The sequence below is a fragment of the Corvus hawaiiensis genome, chromosome 15, assembly GCF_020740725.1.
Source record: "Corvus hawaiiensis isolate bCorHaw1 chromosome 15, bCorHaw1.pri.cur, whole genome shotgun sequence".
NCBI lineage: Eukaryota > Metazoa > Chordata > Aves > Passeriformes > Corvidae > Corvus > Corvus hawaiiensis.
Window position 1 is genome coordinate 15,620,135 of NC_063227.1, and position 22,680 is coordinate 15,642,814.

The 22,680-nt window shown below is 37.1% G+C and overlaps 1 protein-coding gene across 1 annotated transcript in view; it reads left to right on the forward strand.

The window, feature by feature from the left end:
* The first annotated feature begins 5,601 nt into the window (after positions 1–5,601).
* TENM2 (teneurin transmembrane protein 2) overlaps positions 5,602–22,680 on the forward strand; it is a 740,257-nt gene continuing 723,178 nt past the window's right edge. Inside the window, exon 1 of the mRNA XM_048319587.1 lies at positions 5,602–5,659. The gene's annotated coding sequence lies outside the window, so the exon portion shown is untranslated. The remainder of the gene's footprint in view (positions 5,660–22,680) is intronic.

The following is a 22,680-nucleotide window of genomic DNA, read 5'->3' on the forward strand; positions in this document are numbered from 1 at the left end:
ATAACTACTTGTTATAAATGCATTAAGAATAAATACTGGGAAAGGGAAAAGGACTATTTAACCTGAAGGAAAATGTGGATAAAAAACCTGGAAGGTGCCATCTGGCCATGATCAAAGTGGATCTGTCCAGCTTACCAGGGATTGCGATTCACCTTTGAAAAGTTCCATGGGGTCAGCAGACCTGACTTATTTCAAGGCAGAGCGATGGCAGTTGGCAAAGACTGTAAGAATGGGGGTAATTCCAATAGCAAAGGATTGTCCAGTGATCCAGAATCTTTTCCAGACTGTTTCATCTTTCCCTTATAAAAGGATGCATCTAAGTCAAGACATTCTACCTCCTTTCACAAAACAGAAGTGTAGCCTTGCAGAATTAAATGTGGTGGGAGAGTAGTGGGTAGTGTCTTTGGGAGCAGAGAGGGGCTATAAATAATCATTACTGCCTTGTGAAGCTCAAAGCACTTAAGAAAGAAGTGTGAGCTGAAATATTTCCTTTTTTTCCTTCAGCCCTATCAATGTTGACATTTGACATATGGTAGGGGAAGGGCAGTGACCAAAACATAATGATTATAAGCAGCAGCAAAATATATTTCATTGCACAACAATGTTGAATGTGGATTTTCTCATCAGGTGTTTGTGGTACTCTAACTACAGAGAATCAGCAGGACAGCCACTGGACACTGTTTTTAAAGAGGAAAGTATGGCTTAATGAAATTTTTTGTTGTAGAAATTTTATCTGAAGCCAGTACCAGTCAGTATTGCATTTACCTTGTAGTAAACACAGTTATACACCTTGTCACTTTTGCACACTAACACATCCCTTTCCTGTGCTCAAGTCTGGTTGTGCTCTATGTAGACAGCATCTTTCAGATCAAATCAAATTCTTTTTCTTTTTTCTGATGGTCATTTGAAAAATGTGTATTCAAGAATACATTTTTGATCAAAATGCTGTACATAATAATTATACTTGCTAGCAGTTTGTCCCGGAAGATGCACAAGCTATGAAGCAGTTGCATCAGTAGTTGATATTCTTTTAATGTGTTTCAAATCATCCATGAGAAATGCTCTACTTAAAAATCAAAGAGAAGATATGGTTATTCTTATGTGGGATATAAAAGTATCTGAGTAATGTAAAGTTAATACTGACTTTTAAAAAAATAATTCTGAAATTTTCAACCATGTATGCTTCTGTGTCCTGTCTGACTTAGCTAAGTTTGACTGTTTCATTACAAACTTCTGTTTTGATTATTGGGAATGAAAACCAGTTAAGGCAGGAAATGCAGCAGGGCTATAGATACTGAAGACTTTCTAGGCAACCAAAAGTAAATCTTCTAAAGCTAAATAGATATAGTTTACCCTAAAGACATTTCTTCAGAGAAGACATATATATATATATATATATATATATATATATATATATATGTATACACACACATATATAAAAATATATATATATTAAAAAAAAAATAAAAAAAAATATATATATATAGTTTACCCTAAAGACATTTCTTCATCTTGCAGTCCTTTATAATGGATATACTGAGAAAAAGCCAGGATATTCAAACACACAGAAAAGAACCCTAAAAGTCACTGTAGTTTCTGAATTTCAAATTAGGACAAAGGGAACCGTTAAGTCAACGAAGCCATTTGGTGTTTGTTTTCTTAAGAAAGTGGCAACAATGTACAGATAGATTGTACAAAGGAGGTCTGAGCTTTGTGCTGTGTGTCTGCCAATTTCAGAACAGGATACGCGATTTAACTCTGAAATATTTTCATACCTGCTCCTTCCAACCCTTCTGCCCCCTCTCCCTCACCTTTTCTGGACGTATGTGATAAATGACAGATTCTCTCTGATGATATTCCTGTGGCACTCCAAAATAATTCTCCAGACATGGTAAAAGGTTTTAGAGACTGTAAAACTGATTATCTCTTCTGTAGCTCTTTTCATCTTCAAAGCACTTACCAACATTAACTAATTAATCCTCACAGCATCCCTCTGAATTAGATATCATTGCCATTATACAGATGGAGGAATTGAAGCAAACACTTTGTGAGCAGCTCCTGATCACCAAGACAGTTTGTGACAGAGACGGAATTAGAATGCCCAGACCTGTATGTCCAGGTTCTCTGGCTGAACTGCCCCACCATTTCTCTCTTGAGAAATGTACCTATAGGTATTGGTTATATAGTTTCTGTTAATGAAACCTTGTTAGGAATGGCTTTGATGGGAAATTTATTTATAGTCAGACAGACTATTATCTTTTTAAATCCACCTTCTGCAATATTTTCTGGCTGGTCCAAGTTAGTCAAAAGATAAATCTCTCCTGTAGGATCACTGTCTGCTGACTGCAAAGTTCAAAATTAAAGATCAAGCAATTGTGGTGTTTAGGCAGGAACCAGAAATTGGAAAACAAGCCTCATTCCTCTAGTCTGAATTTAGTGGCTTGTTTATCAACTACTTAGTGTCAAACAATTGAACTTAAAAACATGCAAATTTACCCTGATGCCGTAATGAAATAATCTACACGCTAGAAGGCTTAAGTTTTGAAAGCTGAGAGGACAGACAGAAGTTCCAGGTGTGGTTGAGAACTCTCCCATCTCCTTTAGGGGTGTGGTTTTTAATTGTCTCAGAGGCTGATGAGTACTTGTCTGCATTTCTTTGATGTCTGTGGCAGCACTTGCCATTTGTGGGACTTTTTGTGAGAACAGCTCCTTAGGTGTAGAGCAAGTGCAGGGATTGGTGAGCAGATGCTGGAGTTGTTGGTGCCATGGCTTCAGCTCTCTCTGGTTGCCCACTGCTGAGTGTGATGGCTGTAGCTGGTCCTCAGCTGAGTGAGGGGGATTTTCTGCTCCTGTGTGAGCAAAGGGAGCTGCTCTGAGCAGGGCAGGGTGGGAGCTCAGGTGCTGTCAGTAAATATGGCTCAAAGTTCAGCAGACGTGCTCTTAAATTAATATTTAACCAGATTACTACATTTTGTCTGCTTCATTAATTTTTTATTAATTTAGGAAAATGATGTTGATGGAAGTAATATTGACAGGGTGTGTTGTTTGGTTTTGGATGCTGGGGGTTTTTTTCATATCTTCTGGTAAATGGAAACCTATCTTCCTTATGAGCACAAACCATCTAACAAGCCATATGGGGCAAATGCTCTAATAAGACAACAATTATTAGGGCATGATGCATTAATGTTTTATGTTGTTCATAACTCAGCTTTAAGAGATTAATAATGGAGATGTGAGGGGAATGCTGTCTTAAGTGTTTATGATTATGTTAATATTAAGACATAGTGTAGGAGAGGAAATTGCTTTCAGGTAGTTACTGTTTGTAGAGAGAGTATTGTGAAGGAAATGTTCTTTCTATCTTCTTCCAGTAATTCTTAAGGAGTTCTGCTGAAGTGAATTTACAGGAGCAACCCTCCATGACTAGAAATCTATGAGAACCTCTTATAACTTAACTTCCTCAAAAAATATTTCTAAAGTTGACAGAGCTGAAACTCTTTACCCCCAAATTACTGGGGAGTAAGATTTCCAGAACTTCAATTAATTTTGGAAATATCACAGTTTTTTGTTCTATGCCTGAAACAAATCCTAATGGCTCAGAACTTTTTTATGATCTGACTTGAGCATTTGCATTTGGCCCATGCACTCAGATTAGCAAAGCCACTTATAGATAAGCAGCTGTCCTTTCAAAAGGCAGAAAAGAATGCTTGGAAAGTTTGGAGGTATTATTTAATCACAAGGATAGGGTGAACAAATGTAGTAAGGAGAAGGAAAAAAAAAGAGATGAGTTGAATTTTGTAATGCTGTTCAGTTTTGTGCATAAAAAAATTATTCTGAATGCAGATATTTTTTCTTAGCTCTTTTTTCAATCTTAAGCAACTGCTGAGTATTCTCCTTTCTTCTAAAAGTCACTAAAACAAAAGTACCTTTTGTAGGAGATGAGAGTTCTTTGCTATGTATTAGGAACCAGCACTCTTCAAAGTGGTGGTTGTGTTATTTTGGCCCTGTAGGTAGAATGAAAACGTGGTATTCACACTTTAACGGAGTAATTCTGTCTGGCCCTCTTCTGTCACGGAGTAAATGTAGCTGTGTGGTCTTCACTTGGCTCCATTCTTCTGTGTTGAATTTTTTTCTCTGCCCCTTCTCTTCAAGTCTTTATCATATTTTCTAATCAGAACCTGAACCCTGTAGCAGTTGAGTTGAGCTTATGAGATGCTGAAGTGAGATAGAGGTTAAGCAATAGAAGTTCACTTAGGCAGAATTGCTCCTACTCCCAGCACACCACTTTTTTGTGTCTCCCTCCTGCTCTCGAGTGCCTGCACGGGGACTGTCCCTGCTTCTACCCAGTGTGTGAAACGCACAACTGTTTATCACAGCCCAGCAGGCAGGATACAGAGATTTTCAAACACCACTACTGTACCTTTATCTCAATAGCAATAATATTATCCCCTGCCAAGACAGATATGATATATTGAAGTATCTGTAACCGTTACAGGATCTCTGCATATTCCTTGAATTTAGCCTGCAGCAAGTCTGTCATCCATGGTGATCCTGATGTTGCAAGAAGCATCTTTTTAAAATATCATCAGGGCACTGGTACTGACTTAAAAGCAGCGTAGGCACTACTGACCTGTGAATTGAGACATGTCCATTAAAATAGGCTGTCTGCTTTTCCTCCTTCCCTACTGCTTCTTTATGTGCTGGTAGTAGTCCCCCATCCTGTTTGCAACCTTCTGTCAGATAGAGGTGGGGTTCAGATCATAGCCACAAAATAGCTAGAATCATAGCTAGGGTTCAAGATTATCTAATTTTTAAACAGTTAACAATAGTTAAGAAAATAGATTCCAATCCACCAAAGTCTGTTTAAGTTTTGAGAAAACTTTCCTTTATTTTTGCTGGCTGGATTAAACCCAGCACCATATGTAGGAAAAGGACAAGTCCAATACTGCAAACCTTTTTATGTTTTATTATCTACAATATTTGTGTACAGCAGTGCTGAGTTACACCACAACAGTGCAGAGATCCAATCTTCACAATGTAATGACTTCCTGATATCTTTCTTTAAATGATAAATGAAAAGAATATACTGCCTTCTAGCTGCATATGCAACAAAGTTTATTGCCACCCAAAATTGTTTTGTATTCCTTGGGTGGGTGGGGAGGTGTAGAAGGAAGGTTAAAACCAGACTTTTTCCTAACCTGTCCCCAGGTTATATTACTGGGATATATTTCCACTGTTGTTCAATCTCCCTGAAATACATCTCTCTGAAATTCAAAGGGGAGAAGTGGCTGTGTGGGGTTAATGTTGGGATTTTACAAAAGAGTTTAGATCAAATCAAAACCCTCGACTATTGGTGAACCACAGGTTCTCCTTGATCGTGTAAGTCCTTCCATCACCCACTCCAGCATGGCACTTCTGAAATGCAGAAATCTGTCACTTCTGAGATAAAGCCACTAATCCACCTCCCTCCTTGACACATTCTCTGTTCAGTGGGCAGATTTCTTATATGGATATTTTCTGTCACTTTTGCCAGTACTGCCTCTGTGTCATAAGCTGATGGCTTTAACCAGTGATTTTCTGTTTTTCAGACTCAATCCAGAAATCCAAACTCCTCTCTGTGAAGTGTTTTCAGAGTTTATCCCCTGCTGAAAGTCTCCTCAAGGTAATGGTTGTGAATGACAGCAGCCACATTATAGACTAAATTTTTGAAAAATGTTTCTTGCTCATCCCCAAAGTGCTTGTGAATTCTATAGTCTGCATTATTCCTCTCAGCACCAGCAGCAGTCTTGCTGCTTAAATATCCATAATTGTCTTTGTTCTGATTATTTTGGGTTAATTTTTTCAATCATACTTTCACTTTCCATGCTGTTGTGCAAATTTTGCAGTTTCATATCTCTGTACTATCTTTTCCTCCTTTGCAGTCACCTGATCTCAATATCCTGCTTGAATTTTTCTTTCTGAGAAGTCAGCTTGATTATTGCCTTTATCTGCTCTTAATTTTTTGCCGCATCTGCTCAAATATTTAGTCTATTTCTCTCTTAAAAATACATTTGGTGTTCTTTGTCATGAGCTTGTGCACTTTATGTCTGAAATAGGTCTCAATTTAGTTCCAGTGTGGTTTTTATATTAACTCATTGTGTGGATTTCAAAAGGATTTCCAGTGCAATGGTTCCTTTTGGGTTCTTTAGTGGAAGGTTTATATGTTCAAATCTTTAAGATTGTGTCTGCGCATATACATGTGAGTGCATCTGAACACCCACTTCTGTATGCATATGTAAAAATATGAGTGTATATATCCATACTTGTAGATATACACCTGCAACTTTCACTACTACAGTGAAAACAAGCCACGTATATATAGGCCTGTATCGCTGAGTGAGATTCTCTCCTGAGAAGAGAGGACATTGTGATGACTGTAAGGTTCCTTATAATCTATTGATCTCCTTCCTGAGCTGTGGTGATAGTTTTGTGCTTTGCAGGATGAACAATATCTGTTGTATTACAGGCTGCAGTCGTGGGGTTTTGAGATTCCTACTGACACGTGCAGCAGTCTGGTTCCCTCTTCTTGGACTTCTTTTATCAGGAAGTCCTATTATTTAGGAAAATAAAAATTTCTATGTTATTCCCAGTGCTTTGGCTCCCTGGTGAAAATTCGAGACCGAGGATGTATTCAGAAGTCTTTTCAAGTGCTTGCATTGATTGCTGTTACTGTCTTGCTTAGGTTTGGATGCAGCAAGATGGTCAGTTGCTCACCCTGCCTCACTGGTTTGTAGTCTGCTGTTGTGAGGAGGGGTTTCTCTCTTCCTGTGGCTACCCTAGCACTATTTAATTATTTATTTCTCTAGGTGTTTAGAGGCCTGTTTTACAATATGGTTCTTTATCACAGCAGAAAGATCTTGTCAGCAGAAGATTATGGCACATATAAACTGGTGACATGAGGGGTTGTGTCTGTCTACAGCTTCCCATTCCACTTAAAAGTCAGAGATGTACTGAAAGACCTATTTCTGAGTTTTGAGAGTTAACATAGCAACACTCAAAGATGCTACTTCCATGATTTCACTGTCTGGATAGTTACAGATCACAGGGCTGCTCGTACATGCAGGTTACACAGAACTGCCAGATGAAAAATCTGCAGCACATATGTGGCACAGCCAGGCAAAATTGTTTTAGAAGACTGAAAAATTTAGACTGATGATTCCAGAAAAGTAGTAGTCAAATTAGAGAAAATTAACCTACATGACGGGGGGAAGATAAAGTCAGAAACCTAGAGAAACATAAGAGTTACACTAATTGACAGTGGAAATTCCTAATCCTTTCGCCTGACACATTTCATTTTGTCGTTGTGTGTTGCCTTGTCCCCTTTTCCCAATGACTGCCAGCCTCCTGTCCCAAAGGCTCTGGAATTTGTAATGCTAATGCACCACAACCTGTAAGCAAGTGGTTGGATCTGATCTCTCACTTTCTTACCTTTCTTACCTTAGAGACCTGAGTCTCTAAGCAGGTCTCAAATATTCAAGTGCACTTTTCAGCTATGAACTCAGGTTTTGTGCATGTGTTAATTATTCAGCACTGATAAGAAGGGGAGAAAAACAACTTGGGAAATTGATGTTTGTATCATAGGTCATCCCTTCAATTATATTAACTATGTTTATTCCTTCAGATCCTTAAATGAATTGGTCATATTGCTCAAGAGGACAAAAATTTGGAATAAAGAGTTCTACTAGTAGTTTTTTAATAATAAATGCATTAAAAGGAAGGCAATCCAGAAGATATTCCCCCAACAACTGGATTAGAATATACAGTAGCAATTCACAGGGGATATTTTTACACACTGTGTATTGATGAGGTGTATTAATCCACTTTCTCATGAGATGGTAATTATACTTAATGAAAATGTAACATAAATTTCAGCAATTCAAAGCCACATTCTCTGTGGGTTTTTTGTTGAGATTCAGTTAATAGGAGAGCTCATGGTTTATGCAAAATTGTTACTTCATATCTTTCTTCTTGGAAATTCTTCCTCTGCATGTTGAGTATCACTAAATGAGAACAGTTCAGTTTGGAACTGATGCCTTATTTTCAATCCCAGAGTTATTTAGGTTGTTTAGGCCCACAAACAACCTTGGAGGTCACTTGAGGAAGGGATATTGGGTAGTCAGTTTCTTTTGTCTCTAAAAGTTTCCACTGCTTCTGTCTTGCTTTGCTGTCTCATGTAATGCAAAAAAAACCACTTTCAGAAGTGTGTATTTGTGGAACTTCTTTAGAAACTTAAAGTATATTGTTTCAGAAACTATTGTAAAATAGAAGAAAATAACTTAAATACAAATGCAAATATTGAAGTTGGTACCTAGAGGGATTATAAACTAGGGTTTTGCCAATCATGAATAAAAACCAAAGCTCCTGTAATTGCTGGTGTCCTGTGAAAACACTGGATGGAAAGAATAAAGAATTACTGAAGTAATTTGGGCTTCTCAGTGGTAATCGATATTTGCTCACTAGTGGTGTTGGGGCTGGTTTTTTCATTTTGTAGTGGGGTTTGGTTTTTGTTTTTGTTTTTTTCAGATACATCAAATAGACTGTTTTATAATGATCTTCTTCTAACAGTGCTTAGTGGTGTAGGTTCCATGATAAAGCGTTCGTGGATTTTTTTTCCTCCTCAAAGCTTTTTTCCTGTTTATAAGTCTTTCAGGAAATATCTTGTTTCAGTTTAGTTCCTGCAAATTTACTACTATTCTAGCAGGACATCCACTTTCAAGAAATTTTGACAGGAATACTTCACAGCCAGCTACAACTATTTATAAACTTGAGGTTGTCTTTGATCCTAAATCAGCTTTCAATTACCATTTTAGTTACACTGGGGGAAAAAAAAAAGAAAGATTTTATCATATCCAGGGTACAGCAAACTTGGGAGGATGGAGATATTTTAAGGCTTGGGTTACTAATTATAGCTAACTTATTACCATACATTGTTACTGGTATTCTACAATACTTGTTTATTTAGAACTTGTCTGGCCATTTAACATGTTTTAGCATTGGTTTTTTCTTTAGCAATATATGACTTGCTCGATTACTTGAGTTGTGCTTTTTAATAATTGCTAAGATTTGGCTGTTGAATACTGTCAGATTTTCCTTTTTGGAAATGCTAATTGAAGAGGGTAAGGGGTTTGCGGATTTTTTATTTAGCTGGCTGGTGTTCCTCTTGTTCATTGAGTAAACAACAAAAAATCCAACTTGATATTTTAACTTCCCCTATTTTAACCTTTTCATCAATGCAGGGAAATTAATTGAAATAGTTGTTCTTCTCTCCAGTATTACATCCTGTATTTTAGTGCCAGATACGTCCTTGTGCCAATGTCTTTAGCAAAACAGAAAAGGGGGCTGTCCTTGTAGCAGAATATTGAGCACTAATGTTATTTTTTGCCATTAAGCCAGTGGACATCTTAAATGTTTTGAGGAATAGAATCTCTGTGACTTCTCTACCAAAGCCTGCAATGGTTATCACAGCAAGTACTCCTTTGAGAGACAGTGTTCTCACATTAAAGTGGAGTCTCCAAACTGTTCACTTTTCTTCCTTTAGTTTCCTTGTGCAATAGTGAGGTATCTTTTTCATGTCAGTAGAATGGGAACTTTATGATCAAAGGTTGCATTCACTTAATATTAGTCTCTGTTTTAAGTATAAAGAGAGAGACCTGAAGTAGAATATGAAAGTCCTATGATGGTACTGTAATCTCTCAAGGTGTTAATCAGAAAGTGCCAGCAGAAATCTTGAAAGAGCAAAATGCAAATGAAGAAAATAGAGAGTGTTGTGTGAAAGTACCAGAGGACTGAGGGATATTGTATGTTCCTATTTTAAGTTCTGGGTAGATTTTTGGGAAAAGGTCTTAGAGCAACATTGCTTTGCCTGTTACGTTGGATCACTAGCTGTACCTCTGCATTTTGACTCCAATGTTACTGAACATGCCCGTTCTTCACCTGCTAATCTAGCAAATATCTATGATGGTGAGACTGAGTGCTAGGCAAAAACATGAATAAATTGATGGTTAGTTTCACAGCAACTTCAGTGTGAGTATTTTTGCATCCTGTGTGCATCTGCATTCATGAAGGTGCATATATGTAGAGAAGGGCAGGGGGATGTGTATTTCTAAATCCAGCCAGCAACCTTCATGTGCTTAGAAAGGACATGTGTCAAATAAAAAGGAAAAGCATTATATTCTTAATGTAATATTTAAGGTTATTTGCATTTTAATTCTTGTTTTTTAGAAAGCTGTGTTTTCTCTAGCAGCAGTTACATATTTGAATATAAATGTCTTAATATATAAAATCCTTCCCGCTTTCTACAAACTGAAGAATAAACTCTGCTCTAATTATTTGCTCAAAAATCTTCTATGTATATCTTGGCTGCAAGGCTGGTCATACCCAGGGTTATTTAGGGAATGTTTACATAAATAGCTTGCTCACATATCTATTTATAAATATGATTTGTGCAAATGCTGAAATAAGTATTTGTTTTCCCTTACAGTACTACTATTTCTATTTGGATTAGTAGAAGAATAATTAATGTGTAAATATCCTTCAGCTAATACAGCATAACTTTATACCTTCAAATTTTAGTTTCAAATGAATAACCTTCAGTCAGTACGGTTTCTTTAAATGTCTAAAAGCTATAGGTTGTTGCTTTGGTATGGTTACACCTTGGCCAGAAATAAATGGAAGAATGACACATGACTGATGCTTCCATATGCAATTATATTCCTGCCAGTGAAATAAACCAATAGAAACAAGGAAATACACCCCAGAGCTGTAGCAAAGTCATTGCTTTTTTGGGTGAGGATCTTGTGATTTATCCAAGAGATGTTGTACTGCAGCACAGTGTGGCTTTGAGAGACAGCTCATCATAATCTCTGGGGCCATGACCTAACAGATTAAATAGAATGATGAGTTTGTATTGTCAGAGCCATTCTGTCTAGAGGACAAAACATTTTATTTAGAGGGTAGATTGATGAGATTAAAGCTTTGCGTTTATTTCCTTTACACACTCAAATTTATTGTAAGTTGTTTTTTATTAAACCAGACGCTGGATTGCTAAAGGAATTACTTTAAGACAGATGATTTCATTTAAATGAATATTGAAGGATCAAAACCCTAAGAATTTATTAGTAAACTCAGTCCCTGCCATTCCTTTGCTCAAAAGCCGCTTAAACTTTTCTTATTTCATGTTTATTTTAACTTGCAGACTATTTAGCAGAATTGGAGGCATGTAATTCTGTCTTTTCATTCCTTTTCAGCACTAAATACACTTGGAATGCTGCAAGGTATTGGAATAATCAGAAATTGAAATTATTCTTAAGTCTGTTTTCTTTAAATGCTTTTGACAAATGGCACAAATAAATAATATTTATTATTTGTCATCCCTTTTTGTAGCTACGCAGCTCTGCAGAATAAACAGATAAATGCACATGAAAGCACATAGCCTTTTCCCAAATTTAATTCCTCACTGTAAGAAAATTACCTAAATGTTTAAATAAACAGTTTACACGGAGAACCTTTTCATTGTCTTTCCCTTTCCCTGTAGCTCTCAGCAGATGTTTAAATGTTTTATTTTTTTCACTTCAGACTATCAGTGTAAAGGAATACCAAAAAATGTGATAGTTTTAGATAATCCAAAATTCCCTTTGCTCAGCTTCTTAGTTCATAGTTATCTGTGTGAATTAGAAATCTATTACTGAGTGTTCATTTTTCACCCAAATCTATTCACCAAGCATCAAAACTCATCAGTGAGATGGAGTAATGCCATTTAATTAGTCTTTGATATACAGTTAAATTAGGTCTTAATAAGGGGTAGTGCATCCTAAAATCAATTATCTCACTCTTCTTAATAAGAGCAACTAATTAGTAGGTAAATCGCCACAGTTCCCCTTTTATCCTACAGTTTTTACAATCTTGTGGAGGAGATTAGGCTGAGGAAATTACTCCTTGATAGCTCTGAGAAATTTTAGGGCATACCTTAGAAAATGTTTTTCTAAATGAACTGCAGTACAGAAAAGAAACAAAAAATAAATGGGAAAAAACATTCAATTTCTCGATAATTTTCCCCAAATTGCTTGCATGAGGACCAAAGCAAACAGAAACAAGGTTTTGCCCTGCCTGATGCACCCTATAAATGTACAGTGAGTGTCTGCCCTGGCGTTTCTTTCAGTGCCATTGTCAATTACCCAAAATATCTATTTTCTTCACGGAAATTTGTCCAGCTGCTCACAAGGGTTACTTCATGGGCCTTAAGTAGTCTTTACAAAATATGGTTTTATGTGGAGAATGACAATGGCCTTCTTTTAGATGGAATTCCAGAATTCCAAAGCTGAAAATTACAGCCATGCCATACAAAAATGACATGATGCTAATGGAAAAAGTCAGGTTTTATCCGTAGGTACCGAAAGTTTTACATATTTTAAGCAAAAATGTTTGCATTTGAGATTCCAGGCTTTTAGTTAAGACTTCCAGCTTCCTCAAATGAAAGTTTCTTCCATTTTTTTAATCTATATTCCCAGTTACAACAACCTAACTGCTGGAAGAAACTCGTGGATAAAGGAGAGCATTTTGAGGATGCTCAGGTTTTCTCTGCAAGTTTCATCTGTCTGAAAATGCTACTCAACTTCTACTGACTTTGACAGCCCTTGATTTCATCCAGTCATGTAGGCCAATACACAGTATATTGCTGTAGGTTTGTCAAATTTGATGGTGCCTTGTTGATGTTCCGCTCTCAAAGCATGGTGTCATTCTCTTTCCTTGGATAATCTTTTTTTTTTTTTTTTTTTTAATGTCGCGGTCAAAAGTTTGAAGGTAACTCAAGGACACCCTTGTGATTAATCAACAAATGCAGAGCCTTTTTTTCATTCTTTTTCTGCTGCTACTACATCCTGCATATACTAGTCCCTTCAAACTTCCTTGCCAAGCATGTCAGAGAGATGTTATAACTGTGAAAGTGTGATGTTATTGCTTCAGTTTCCCTTATGCTTATTGTTGCAGCTTTTCTAGACACTTTCTGGTGTTAGTCATTAATGACAACACAGTGCCCCCGTTTAGAGAGTGAGAGGTTGCCGTCTGTTCTTTGTTTTTCCTCCCTGCTGCATTACTCATACTTTCTGTGGAAGGAAATGTTCTGCAGGCAACCATTCCTCCCTGAGAGACTTGGCGAAACAATGTAGTCTTTAATACCTATTTCTGATTCAAACGCTTATCCCAGCAGCTCAGTTTGTGATCTTAACAGCGCCAGAACCTGGGAGAAGCAGTCTTCCTGTCTGACTCTTAACTGCTCTGGGACGGGCAGCGAGAGTGGTGAATATCTGACTGTCTGGACACTAACATTTGCAGCAGCATATCTGATGTTACGTTGGTGATCAGCTTAAGCAGCAGCGAGCACCAAATTAAATGTGTCCAGTTTCCTTCTGCGTTGTCTGGGTATAACCAACACAGAATGAATGCAAAGTGTTCCTAAGCCTTAATATACTGTAGGTACCCATACCTGTGCTCTGTACACATGCCAATGAAATCAGCACAAACTGGCTGAGCACACCCAGAAAATGCCTGTAGGTAGTGGGATGAGGGGGCCAAGACAACACAAGCAAAAACCCCAGTGAACACTATTTTAGACTTGCCTTTGGTACCTCAGATGACTTCTCAAGTCTGTTTATCTTTTCTAACCCTTTCAGCAGTGGAAAGTTTAAGATGATGCGGAGATTTTCATAATCTACTATCCAATCTAGGTGCAGTTTAAGCATCTGTGTTAAAACCTACTTCTGCTGATGACCTCATGTTAAGAGGACTGAAGGAAATAACATGAAGTCATAATGTGGTTTCATGGCTGTGTTTTCTACATATGTGTGGGTGTCAAGTTTCTGGATGGACACTAGTAGCAAATGTTAAGCTATTTTAAAAGCATACACTTTTTTTGGTTTTTGTTTAATTGAAGTTGGAATGGTGGATTAAAATCATAGATTGGTTTGGATTGAAAAAGACCTTAAAAATAATCCAGTTCCAACCCCTCTGCCACGGGCAGGGACACCTTCCACTAGAAGTTAGACTAACTTGTAATTAGTAATGAAACACTGGGCAGTTGGGAAAAAGCCATTAAGCTTATTCCTAGCATTCTTGTTTATATGCTGAATTTAGCATATATGCAAATTCTCTTTAAAAAGTAGAAAAAGTCAACAGGCTTTGAAATACAGCTGGAGAATGCAAAATATCAGAAATTCTTCCCTTGATCTCTGCAGATTATATATGGTTCAAAATGGGGGCTAAAAGGTCATCACCTCCCACTCTTCCTTTTCCCCAGCTGTACATTTTCTGTGAAGGCCAAGCTGGAGCCCAAAGGGGTCACTGGGGTTTCAGGACCAGCTGTGTCCCACACCTCAGAAGTGACTTTCTCTTATAGTATTTTGTGATTTGCAACAACAGGTTTAGATCAAACTGCTGTCACAATAAGTATTAACAAACTGTTTAAGTGGTAACAGAAGGTAGTTTTACAGACTGAAAATTAAGTTAATTGTTAGGTTTTTTCAATTTATTTTGTAGCCCTGACAAAATTATTGTACCAGTTTTATGTTCTTCCACATGTCTCTTTCCTGTTTGCAGTGGACCTGGTTCATGTAAGAGTCTTTGTTCTTGTGAAATTTTGAAGGGTTGGTGGCGTGCAAGTTTGAGAAAGTACCTAAGTCAGTATGTTTGCTTTTAAATGAAATTCATTTTTCCTTAATGAAGGCTAAGTGAACAGAAATAAAAGATATCTTTGTCTTCTTGTCTACTCCCTATTATAATAGCAATGCATTTTTCCCTGCCAAGGGGCATGATGGACTCATGAAATCACTAGGCAGGACAAAATGTCATCTCCAAAGGCCTTCTTTCTTTGTTTGTCCTTTGACAGCCTTTGTTGCGTGACCCACAGCTCTGTGAAGTGAGGTGGGTTCTCCTCTTTGATTATCTTTGTAAATCGCTGAAGCGATTATATGTAAAACTGAAAAAATAATGGCTAAAATCGGCAACCTATGGTTGGTGTCAGGAATTATCAACTGAGCAGGTCTGTTCTGTTCCCTGTCATCTTGTCTCCTCAAAGGAGCTCGGACATCTTGCTGCTGTCACATTGCCATGGTCGCATCATGATTTACATCTGCAGAGTGTAAACAGCAGCACTGAGAGCTGTTTGACAAGTGGCAGTTTCCCTGGTAAACAAATCAGGGCTGCACTTAGAGTGATTAACAGAGACTGCCAGCATTTGAGATGGCGTTGGTGCCTGAAACAGTTTGCCCTAAGCAGAGTTTCCTCTTTAGGATTGGTGGAAGAATGAAGAAACAAACAAAAAATTACCTTGCTTCAAGTGTAATACCTGTGTAAGGTTCATATTTCATCAGTAGTTTGTATGAAACTTTTGGCGGTGTTTGATCCACTGGCATTCTGTGGGTATTATTGCGAGGTCTAAGACCAGGGATCTTTATTGAAAAAGATTTTTCTGAGGCAGTCAGTTGTTCTGCTGGGTAAGGAAAGGAAAGGAAATGTTAATGTGACAATAAAACTTTTGCTGCAGTTACAGCTGTGACTGGGTACAGAAAGAGAAAGAATGGCAACTTTGACATTGGGTGACAAACTTGCCCATGGGTACTTATTTTTGTCCTGTCTTTGATTATTTGTAATATGGATTCTTTTCATGCGTTCCAAAGGTAACAATGCTCGCATAAGTCTGCTGTGATCTTAAGGTAACCTCTCAGAGCCTCACCCCAGGTGTCAGAGGCCTGCTTTCGAGCAATGCTTTGACTTAAAGAAATGTACAAGTGCTGAAGCAAAAAGGAATTTGAAAAATTAAGACAAAATCTCCCTGACATCAAGATGAAATGATCACATCTGTAACAGTTGTTTATCATAAACTTTTCAGAATTCCTCTTTTAACCTTACTATAATTCAAATTAAAATGTTATTTAAAACCACCAGACCGCTTTGTGGCCAGAGACCAGTGACTTTCCTGTCCTTTTCCCTATATGATTTGTTTAATCCCGCATCAGTGCAGTGTGTAAAACACCACCAAAGAAGAAACACTGCACAAGTATTTCAAAATAACTTTCTATTGATATAAAGCACTACACAGAGGAACTGGTGATAGAAATAGCCTGTATGGCTGCATCCTGGTGTTTATTATTCATGAAGGGTTGTTAGTTCATCTAGAGATGTTCTTTGCTAGGTTTGCTGCTTCCCCACACATGCCTGTGTGATTTGTCTTCCTATTCCATATCTTCTCCTCAGTGACAATGAGCTGTTCTGATTTAAAGGCTAAGATTGAGATCAGAACCAAGAGACATCACAGGTTGAATGTTTTTACGTATTCATCTTTTCAGGAAGAATTTGATTCCTGTCCTCCCTCTCCTCTTAGAGATAAAGCCTTCTAGCCTGTCTGGGAGTCTGGGGAAAAACAAAAATGTCAGCAGCTGTATAACAAATTATAAATTTCACCTGAATTTAAAATTTAATTTAAAATAATCTAACCTTGACTTTTTAAATGCTAGACAGTTTGATGTTTCTTACTACATGAACTTGAATTTACTTTCCACAATGATAGATGGCTATAAATATTCTTTACTCTGTTGGCTGTTTATCATTCTATGTTTCATGTCTGTGCTTTGGGTAAACAGAACCATGTAAAACAGTAACTGAGGAGTAACTTTCTTACCCTGTTGCTTCCTTGCTACTGCAAGTATTTCATTCCTTGGTAGGTTTTTTCCTATTGCTTCTTACTCATATCTGCAGTTTGTCTTCTTCTTTCCCCCTTCTCTTAATTTTCCCCTTTTACCTCTCAATTTCTTTTTAATTTTACAGCCCTCTCCTCAAAACACACCCCTGTACTAATATGAAAACGAAGCAACATCTTCTCTGTTCGCTTTTCTGCCCCAAGCCATGGGGATTTGCGCCTCTCCAGAGCTCATTATGATCTGAGCCAAGGGCGGCATGTGGCAGTTACAGTAAACTCAGACCTCTTCTCAGCCTCTCTGGCTCTCTCTGGCTGGGGAGGGTAAGTTCAGCAATACACTGCTTTGCTCAGTGAAATAATAACTTCTAGCCATGCTGCTCAAGCTCCTTGGCATTGGAGAGGAGGCTGGGGGGAGCAGGATGGAGGATGCACAGAGCAAAGCTGGGAAGGGAGATGGCAGTGGCAATTCTCATGTTATTTTTCCACTCTCAGCAGCATTTTTCCCTTACACAAGTGTGTGCTCTACCTATGGCTACAGCTGTCATACAGCTGGCTAAATGTGTAAATAGTAATTGACTTATCTTGACCCATTGTTCCATTGCTGAAAGAGGTTATTTAACAAATGAATGTCAAATGCTTTCCCCTAATTCATGAATTGCACTGCTACAGCATGAGAAGTCCATAGTGAGTATTTTACACAACGGAGTCATTGTGAGTATTTTACCATCCATTATGGCCATGATTAATCCTGGTTCCTTTATACATGCTTACACAGGAATCTTAGATTATCAGGATTTTTTCTTTTGGAAACAATATTAAGGATGTGCTTGTACATTGACCAGTCCCATTTCAGGTCACCAGGACAGTGAAAATACTCCATACAATCCCAATTCCTATTTTAGCCTGAATGTTACCCCTACTGTTGTGGCTAGATTCTCATTTACAGAAAAACACTTATCAGGATAAGTAATTTATTCAATACTTTTCACTTCACATTACAATTATATTATCTGAAGGCAGGATACTCTCAGATATGAATATGAATTGTTTTGCACGTGTGTGCTTTGCCATCAGATATGGGAAATGTGAAAACAAATGTAGAAGAGCAAAATGTATCAGACCTAGAGCTTTTATCTTGCTAAGGAGTTCAGAAAAAAAGTCATTTTTGTTATTGTAGTTCATGTCCTTATTTTGATATGTTTCCATTTCTGTCAGTGGCCAATTTTATCATCCAAGCACTGAACATGTGCATAGTTTTCTAAATGACACGTATTTAAAGCTTGATACTCATCTTTCCTTTCCTGAAGATCCTAATGTCATGAAGGATCAAGGGATTCTGGACTGTTTTCATAGGGAGAAGTACCACATCAAAAGATGCTTTCCTTTTCCAGCTTGTGGTGGCCTCTCCCTCAGCTGGGCTCCTGAGTCACTGGGAGCTCGGAGAGGAGTTTTGCTGCCATCGATTTCGCCTTAGCTGCACGACAGTAATACTTTAAGCTTTCTAGGCTTCTGCTTTTTTTTATCTTTTGAGTACAGATGCAGATTACACATCTCTCCCTTCTCTTGTTCTTACAGTCTGCTGCAGAGAAGGGGGATGCACACTTCAACTAGTCATGAGCTAAAAGCTTCTGCCACAGCAAAGAACTTTTTAACCTGTCTGTATATACCCAAACTCAGAGAGGAAACACTTTAGTCTTCCAGTTCTGATGACTTTGAATCATTTATTTGCTGAAGCTCTGTGTCTGTCCTACGTTGTGTATTTCATTTTGAGGGCATTCTGGTAACAAGGAATCTATCACCACTGTGAGCTGTGTGCAGTATGGCTCCTCTGTGTGACCAAGTGATGTTGTTTATTCCTGTTCCAGTAATCTTTAGGCTATCATTGTGTTTAAAGAGGTTTTTACCCAAAGGGGAATTACAGTCTCATATTATAAGGCTCATTTGGGTCCTGATCCAAGGGAAATTATTATTCAGATGTTCTAAAGAACTGACAGATGTGACAGTATTGCTGTCCTCACTTGTACAAAATAATTTTCATATATTTGCCCCCTGACCTTTGTCTTTACCATTGATGTTGGATTTATCCTTGCTAGCTGCCCTGTCTGGAGTTCTCAGTTTCCTTTAAATGTTGCTTGACATTTTGTTCATTCCTTAACCAAGTCTGAAAGGTCAGGGACCACTAACACATTTAAGGTAATATTCTCCATATTTTTGGGTCAGGATCTTTCCTTCTTTCCTCTTTTGTTAGTACAGGATTTAGTGAGACAATATCAGATACTGCCTCAGCACAGATGATCCTGTGTATTCAAATAAGAAACAAATGACTGTGAACTGTAACAGGTATGAAATTATGATTTGAATACTATGGGCTTATTTCCTTTTAGTTGTTTGAGACATAGGTGCTCACATTTCCTATTTTGTTTGCACAAGCATGAAAACAAAACAACTTCTGTTTCTATCGTACAAGTTTCTTGCACAGTTGTTGTGTAGGAGCCTTAAGAAATAAAACCATCCACTTTGTGAATTTGTAATACCACATGTGAAAAGGGAGCAGGTTCTGTCCTGCACCAGGCTGTGGATTTTGTTTGTTTTACAAAATTAACAACATAGGCAGATCTGTGTCTTGAGTACATTTGTACATTCATTCTAAACTTACCTCTTGTTTAGGTCAACACCACATGAGAGTTTTTTAATTATTTTTTTTATTATTATTATTTTTTACTCACAAATTAAGCACAAAAATACTTCTTTTGTTATCTGAGTTTTATATTCAGCTCGAAAGTGCAAATATTATTGTGAATGAAATGAAGAGAAATTATATTTACTATAAAGTCTTAAACACAACATTATTCTTATTGTTTGTGTAACACATTTATGCAAAACCTGAATATCTAAAATAACTTAGCCATATTTTTTCTGTTTATTGGTTTGGAAAGAAATAATCTATAATTAAGTAGGGTACTTTAAATATCTCACATTTTAAAATCAATTTAAAGTCAATTACTGCTGGTTACTTTTTGGCTTGGTTTTGTTGAGGTTGTTTTTGATGATTGGTTGGATTTCAGCATCCTTGATAACTATTCAAAAGATGTCTGCCCATTTTAAGCTGCTAAATTTTATGCACAGGTCTATATATGATACTGTTTTCTGAGTATTCTGTTGTGGAATATAGCAACAAGCCATGAAAGAGAAGCTGCATTTCCCCAATAATTTTAACTGCATGGTAGGTTTCTTCCACAGTTTTCTTGCAAAAAGTCATAATAATTGGCGCCCTTCCTATGCAAGCCTTGCAGTTTCAGATTATTAAAGCAAGGATATGAGGGACTGCATATTTGCTGTGGGATCATTGCCCATAGGATGTGGGAAGATTCCTTCTTTCATTAGTCAGTAACACCATTTGTAGGAAATAGGTGAATTAATGTCCATTAGCAATTAACAGAGTTTCAATCTTTAGATATTCTACATCAGCTATATCAAGCTTCTTCAGTGTAGTAAAGAAGCAGATACATGCTATTCACATAATCAGCAGTAATCATGCCAACAATTAGTTTGATTTTTTTTTTTTTTTTGATATCTTTTTAATGGATTAGTTTGGCTTTAGGTGTCTTTATGAAGTAGGAATATTCTACAGTGTAAATCTAAATATGGAGACAAAATTATGCTGAACAATGAGGAACAGTATCTCTCATGTCACTGTAATGAAAACAACAATAAATTCTACTTGCCCCTTCTGACTGGCTGTAATTACAGCATTGGCTGCAATTCATTTGAAGAAAATTGTTTTGGGTGTTTTACCAATATAAATTATGACAAAAATATTTATGAAACTACTTAAGCAGCTTGTCAAAAATGTGCCTCCTCTGATAAAGAGAAAGAAACACTATTACAGCGTTCACATGGTGATTTTTAGGCTCTTCCTTTTCAGCACCCCTGTTCAGGAATTTAAAAAAAAAAAAAAGATTATTTGTTGCTTTGTTTATCTTGTCAAAAGATTATCTTAGTAAAATTTCACAATGAACACAGAAAAGTTCATCGGGGGAAAATGAAAACTCTTACAACTGAGAGGAATTGACTGTGGAGTAACAGCACGGAGAGACCTTGAGGCGATAGTGGGAGAACAAATGAGATGTTAATCTGCACTGAGATAGCTGAGTGTGGTCAGTGCTACCATAACCATAAACAGCACATAGAAAGTGGTCTCAGTTTGGGGCAGGGGAAGAACCCTTTCAGCATGAGCTCATGAAATAATAAACTCAAGATACCACATTAATGATGAGTCTGATCAATTATAATCTGCTTAGAGAAAAGCACGGTAGATAAGGGAGCTAGAATCAGATTTAAAGAACAACAATGCTTGGAAAATAGCAGTTTCATTTGTCATTTTAAGGGATGTATTGTTCATCTATTCAACTGCACTGCAATAGAATGACAAGCTTTGTTGTTACAGCATGAAGATGCTGAAGGCCACATTTTTATAAACTTTATGGGCAGACAGTTTCTTTGACATGTATAAGATGAGCTGCATGATATATTCCATTTTCATACAGTGCCCTCAGAGTGCAGTTACATGCACAAGTATCTTCACAGTTTTCTTTCGTGTTTTAAAAGGGACTGAACATTCAATTAATGTTGACTATCTGGGCAACTTACCTGGTTTTGTTCAGAAGAAAGCAAATGGAAACCTCAATGAAGGCAACACACACACATATATATTTTGCAAACATGTTAAACTGTCACTCTTCCTACATGTGCCTGTGTTGGAAATTAAATTTTTCAGAGTGCCAGGGAACTATATCCCCCAAAGGAATAGGCACAAAAAACTCTTAAAATTGAATCCATAAAAATAAAAAAATTACAGTAATTACATCACTGAAAGTATCTTGAATCTCCTAATAAAGAACTTAAAAGATAAGGACCACAGGCATAGTTGTTACCCAGAAAAGAAAATATTTCTATAATCTTTTATCAGCAATCTCTTGAAGGAAACATTGATTTTCCTATGCTATTAACAAGAAGATTTAATCTCCTGGCACCATTTCTGGTAACTTGTTGGGCATTTCATCAAGCAATAGATATAGAAGTGGATCTATCTGACTCAGTTTGTCATGTCCCATGTTTGACACACAGTGTTTGAGTTGCCTAGTGCTGTTTTATTAATTATATTCATTGTAATCCAGCAGTAGCAAACAGAAAGCATATTCACAGGGAATTCAGCTTCAGCTGAAGTACCATAAGCTGTTAGGTAAATGAAAACAACAGAGTTCAGGAAACATTAAAAATGTAGCTGTCAATTCTAGTTCTGTTCATCACAGAAAAATGCAGACTAATGAAACTGAGAGAAATGATGACGAATACGAGTATATCCATTTTAGAAGTCATCCAAAAAACCTCCCACTCAGTAATTTCAGGACTGATTGAAAAAAGTATGTATAGTTCAGCAGAAATGAAGGTGATGGTAGCATTGTTTGGATAATTGGTTATGTCAGATATGAGGGGACTGTACATACAAGATTCTGTAAGCATGAATTATACCTTTGATTTTTTTTTTCTCAATCAATGCTCCTGAAAAGTAAAAGGAAATGAAAATCTTAAGAAAAATGAAGTATGAAAAGCCCCATTATACTATGTGAAAATACATTCTTGTATAAAAACTTGTCATACAAGAAGCAAAAGGGCACAGGTTTCCCTTCTCTGTTTGCTGAAGTGATGTGTAAAGCTGTAAGATTAACCAGTAAGCAGAACAGTTTATAGAAATCATTACAGACATAGGGGCTTCTCATAAAAATACTTGTTCAAAACAAGCTTGTTCTATAAAACAGGCTTGTTAGGAACAGAGGGACTGTTTGTCAGGCTTTGTCAGAAAAGGACCTAGATAGCAAATAAGCTCTGTGTTCGCACCGTTCTTATAGGAAGATGCTTTGTCTAGAGTTTGAATTTACACTTTTTAAAAATGTGAA